Source organism: Enhydra lutris, unplaced genomic scaffold (assembly GCF_002288905.1).
Source record: "Enhydra lutris kenyoni isolate GAN:26980312 unplaced genomic scaffold, ASM228890v2 scaffoldscaffold3, whole genome shotgun sequence".
Lineage (NCBI taxonomy): Eukaryota > Metazoa > Chordata > Mammalia > Carnivora > Mustelidae > Enhydra > Enhydra lutris.
In genome coordinates this window covers 47728182-47734181 of record NW_019154087.1, presented here as the reverse complement: position 1 = coordinate 47734181, position 6000 = coordinate 47728182, and the positions used below count along the sequence as shown (strand labels likewise).

General features: G+C 38.0%; 1 protein-coding gene across 1 annotated transcript in view; it reads left to right on the top strand.

Annotated features, from left to right (window-relative positions):
- The window catches only part of LOC111152861 (cathepsin O), a 52499-nt gene that overhangs the window by 23467 nt on the left and 23032 nt on the right, over positions 1–6000 (top strand). The gene's annotated exons all lie outside the window — the stretch shown is intronic.

Sequence of the window (6000 nt, the reverse complement as noted above, 5' to 3'; positions counted from 1 at the left end):
GGGGGGGTGGGATTATGGACATTGGGGAGGGTATGTGCTATGGTGAGTGCTGTGAAGTGTGTAAACCTGGCAATTCACAGACCTGTACCCTTGGGGATAAAAATGTATTATATGTTTATAAAAAATAAAATTAAAAAAAAAAAACAATGAAGTGCTATTACACACACACATTAAAATGGCTAAAATCCAAAATACTGACATCATTAAATGTGATGTGATGTAATACTATGTCCAAGGATGTGGAACAAGACCAACTTTTATTCACTAATGGTAGGAATGCAAAATGGTAAAGTCACTTTGAAAGACAGCTGACAATTCTTACAAAACTAAATATACTTTTATCATATATATACCTTCAGCAATTGTACTCCTTAGTATTTACTCAAATGGAATTGAAAATATATGTGCACACAAAACTTGCATACACATGTTTGTAGAAGCTTTAGAAATTCACAAAACTGGGGTAGCTGAAAAACCATGCATAAGCTCTGAAACTTGGTAACTTGGAAGCTACCAAGATATCCTTCAGCAGGGAAGCGAATAAATAAATTGTGGTATATCTGAACAATGGAATATTATTCAGCACTAAAAAATGAGTTATCAAACCATGGAAAGATATGGAGGAAACTAAATGCATGTTACTAAGGGAAATTGAAGCCAATTTGAAAAGGCTGCATACTGTCTGATTCCAACTGTAGGACATTCTGGAAAAGGTAAAACTGTGAACAGTAAAAAGATTGTTGGTTACTAAGGGTCAAGGCGGGGAGGGATGAATAGGAGCACAGAAGATTTTTAGGACAGTAATACTATCCTGTATGATTCTATAACAATAGATACATGTTATTACACATTTGTCAAAACCTGTAGAATATTCAACAGCAAGAGTAAACCCCAATGGGGAATAATGGTATGTGAATGTAGGTCTTTGATTGTAATAAATGTACCCCTATAATGGGGAATGCTGATCCTGGGGAACGTTGTTCATGTTTGGGGACAAGTAGTATATGGGAACTCTATACTTCTTGTTCAATTTAGCTCCAAACCTAAAACTGCTCTAAAAAACAGTTTATTAATTTGTAAGCAATAGTTTCCATAAATTAAAAATTATTGAAACCAGATAATCCTTCAAAGCAATACAATTAAATCATTCTGCATCTGTATCTGTAGTTAGAATGTAAGTAGCTATCTTTTTCACATGCTGCCTGAGCGACAGTTCTCTATCATTGCTAAGTGTGAAGCTAAATTTCTAGTGAGGATGAGTCACCCTCAACTATACAATTTTCACCTAAAGCCCGGTTTTCTCTATGCTTGTCCCCTCCCTGTGAGTCCTCCTTTTCTCTTACATCTCATCTTTGGAACAATGTGATTTTTGCATAGGCAATAGAAACCAAAATGTATGTTATTTCTCACAGAATCCATCTTGCTTAAGGGGAATGGAGAGCTAATAAAACAGAATGTACATTAGTATTAATGACCTACTCGGAATAAAGGATACCAGAATTATTATATCATGAAAATGACAAATTTCTATTTGAAATGATTATATGAGAAAGAAAGGGAGTTTTAGGCTCCTGCAAAATATTATTGTTGTGCAAAATGCATTGTTTTTACCTGTGAATCCCAGATTTTTCTGAAATAGTTAAGACTACGGAATAGTCAGCCGATGCAGAGAACAGACGCTATTTGGCTCTGGTAGTTAATCATGGTTCTAAGATAACCCATTAGCTCTGTCTCCACAGTGCAGCAATGTAGCAGAGCTAAAGCACTGCTCTGTTCACGTTTATTCAAATATCAGCAGAATAGAAATGGATTGAGGTTTCTATAGAAACCACTTGTGGTTTCAGGTGTTTCTCAAGGCATTTTGTTCCATTAACTGTTTGGAGAAAGAAGGTATGCATTATGGCTTTTCATTAATGGTATTTTCCCCTCCTCGTTAGAAGCTGGTCGGTGGAGTTCCCACTTTCTTCTTTGTTTTACCACATTTTTGGCAGCCCCTATGCCAGCCTTTCCCCTCCAGCTGAGAAACTAGAATGAGCTACTTCTAAAGCCCATTAGCAGTAGCTGTTCAGACAGCATTTCTTCTCTTTTGGCCAGAGAGGAAATTTGAAAGTCTCCAATCTGGAAATTTACGTAACACCTTTTCTTAGGCAAAATTTATATGAAATCCCTCCAACATGTTGCCAATACAAGAGGTTAAGCACAATAGCAATGACTACAAACAACAACAAGACAAGGGAGCAGGTGTGTTTGTGAGATTTAGTGGCGTTAGTAAGATTTTCACTGTAAGCCCAAGACTGAAGATAATCAAATCTTGCAATCCATATACTAGTTAATTAGCTGCCTGGAGGAATAATATCCCTTCCCACAATATAGGGAGGAAAATTAAAAAGAAAAAGCCAACCTTTCAACATGGAAGTAATACAATGACTCAAGTACATTATCGGATGCCATGTTTTTCTATAATTTATATTAGAACGTAGAAAGCTCATAGGGCACTGTGAAAGGTCGGATTAATAAGGAAAAGCCAACACAAAATTAAAAAAAAAAGAAGAAGAAGAAACAACCACATAATATGCCTTGGAGTAACTGAGAGCAGCCTGGGGTAGCTTAAAAACCACGCGTGAGCTCTCAAATCTCCCAGTTCAACTCACATCTTACTGCGGCTGCTTACCGCATAGGATCTTGAACAAGTTCTTTAATTGCTATACAAGTCCATTTCCTCATTGTGAAGTGAAGATAATTCTTACCTTGCACGGTTGTTGTTAAGTATTAGAGGCAAGGGACAAACTTCCTCATCATTGCATTCATTATCTGAAACTCTGCAGCTGTGAGGTCTGCGGGGACACAAACGTCCCCGTATCATGAAAATGTTCACTGAAGAACTAATCTGTTGTAAAATTAATATCCATTCAATTATTTCCCCCAATTTAATGCTAACATCTTTCTCAGCTTATGTTTCAAATTATTTGACAATCTTAAACTGATTACTTGAATTATGATATCTCATGCAATTACAGTGATCACTGATAACAGATTTATAATGCGTATCTGAGAAGGTGTAGGGTTTCACGAAGTCTATAGATACGATGATGATGAACAGGAGAGGTTGCACAGCATAGACTAGTGCCAGACAGCACAGACTCAGATGCTAGCTACACCGGTTACTAGATGTATAGGCTTCAGCAAACACCTTAACTTTTCTGTGCCTCAGTTTCCCCATCAATAAAATAGAAATGATCATACTATCTACTGAAAGTACATGTTATGAGGATAAAATGAAGTAAAGTGCTTAGTACATGCTTGGTAAATCATAACAAACACATGAGGGTTTATTAAGTGAGAATAAAAACAAACAAAATAACTCCATAACAAAGCTATTTTAAAATGAAGTAGAATGATTAAAAACTGGAGAAAACCCAGAACGTTCTTGACAGGTAGGAAACAATAAATAATGATTGGAATATCCTAGAAGTTGAGAAGCATTTGTGAAAATGGATGAGGTCCTGAATTGTTTTCATAAACAAACAAGCAAACAACAAATAAACAAAACCCCAAAGACCATGTTTTGTCACTGGACTGCTAAAATCAAAGAAAGATGAGGTTTGGGTAGGTGATCTTCAAGATAACACCAAGGAGGCCCACCTTCTAGTGTCCCCACTAGGGGCAATCCCCAGCTCCCACAATGCACCAGGCTTCACCTGTGAAAACAGGAACGGAAGGAACAGCATTCCACTCTCAAGGTTATGCCGCGGAAGATCTTGCTTCTTCCAACCGCATCACTCCCTGGCTCGTTCTCTCTCTCTCTAGTCACTCACTTGGAAGAAGACTGCTGTCATGCCACAAGCAGCCGTCTGAAGATCCCAGGAGGGAAGGATCTAAGGACTTTGTTCAAAAGCCAGAGAACTAAGCACTCCTGCCAAAAGCCATTTGAACTTGAAATTGTCTTCCTTCAGATGACTACAGCCCCTTGGACTGCTTGTTGGCAACCTGGGAGAGAGCCTGAACCAGAACACTTAGCTCAGCTGTTTCCAGATTCTGGCCCCATGGAAACCACGTGGAATTAAAAATATCAATGTTTTTGAGAAGCTAATTTTGGGGGTTACTATTATGCAGCAACAGATAACCACTATGCAGGTGAAGGAAGCCCTATGTGCTATTTTGCAAATTTAATAAAAGCGTTTACACCTCTCATATAGATGCCATTTATAATGTTTATTTTAAAATAGGCAAATACTTGTGACCTTCACTTTTCAAGATATAAGTCTTTCAAATTGCTCTTTTTTTTCCATTTTTAATAGGTCATTTTGATTTCCCTTCAACTAGCTGGCAAAGACCTATAGAGTCTATATGCTTCTCATTTCTTTCTACTTTTCCCCCTCTTTCTTTCCGCTCTATCCACACTCAGTTCTTATTTCTGTTTCTGGAATATGCTGGGCATACTTCCACTTTAAGGCCTTTGCATTGACTATCCCTTCTATCTTACCTTCTCTTCCCCCAAATACCTGAATACCTCACTTTACCTCCTGTCTTTAATCAATGTCTCCTCCACCCTGAGATCTATCCCAAGCGCCTTACTTAAAATTGCAACCCCTCTTCTTCTCATGCCTGACTTTCCTTATCCCAAGTTATTGCTCCATAACACTTTTATTAGTTTACTGTGTATCTCCCCTCACCGGGTGCCAGCTCTATGGGATAGGGATTTGTCTTTTTAGTCGAGTACTGTACTGACATATCGTCATTACCTACAAAAATGCCTGGCACTTAATAGGTGCTCAATAAATGTTGGTTGGCATGAGTAAATTTACTTCAAATAGCTTTTTTATAGTACCAACTACCCTGGGTTAAGAATTACTACTGTACTTAAATTTTATGACAGTAGGTTGTTCATAAACAGTAGCTATGATCTAAAAGCAAAGCTCCATTTAAAAATAAGAATTGTTAGCTTAAGTGACTCACAGAAAGGACCAGGTACAGAAGAACTAAAGAGACTGAGATGGGGATTAATCTGTGAACTTATTATCTAAATTAAATCTTTATCATGACACATTCTAAGGGCAATATATCTCATCATATGTGCATATAAAAAGACTTTCATATCTCTCAATACTCAAAACAGATGTATATTACTTTTATTACCAAGTTTGCATCAAAGAATAGTATTTGCTCCCTTTACCTAGAAAAACTAAAGACATAAATCAAATGGTGTTTCTAAAAAGTTTAAAAGGGCTATGACATCAATTTTGAAGTCTTCTGGAAGCCTTGCTTAGAAAAGATTCTCATATAAAGGCCCATTAACGCTGCCTTTATGGATGTGTGGCCTGTGCAGTCACACAGGACCTTGTACTTAGAAGGGCCCATTACTTGGTTTAATGCTCTGCTGTTGCTGTCTTGGAATTCTTAATAATTTATGAATAAGGACCCTTCATTTTCATTTTACACTGGGTGCTACAAATTACACAGCTGGTTCTGAGGCCCAAAGAAGACAATATTACTCAGTTACTACTCGTTGCCCAAGGACAGAAACAGAGGTGGAATGACAAGAAAAGCATACAGAAATTTCTGAGCTACATACCCCAGTCCTCTTCCCCTCCCCCACACCCCCCTTCCCTGGAGAACTGGGAAAAAAAGTAATTGTGGGATAAAGCTTGCTACTCAAATTGGGGCCTGTGCCAGCAGCAGCCTGGGGCTGGGGGTGGGCGGGAGAGGTGTTAGAATAGCAGAATTAGGACCCACTCCAGACCTACTGGGCTAGAATTTACAAGTTCTGTACACTCCAATTTTGAGAGACTGACCTGTACTGTTCCAAGAGTAATCCAGGACACCCACAATAATGGAAATTCTAAAGAGTTGGTTTTGGTTTTTGTTGTTGTTGTTGTTTGTTTGTTTGTTTGTTTGTTTTTTCCCTTCAAGGGGACTTTATTTTTTCCCCCTTCCACTGGAAGATCTCTAATCTGAGAAGTTGCCAGATTGAGATGCTAACTGATTTGAACATTACTTTTG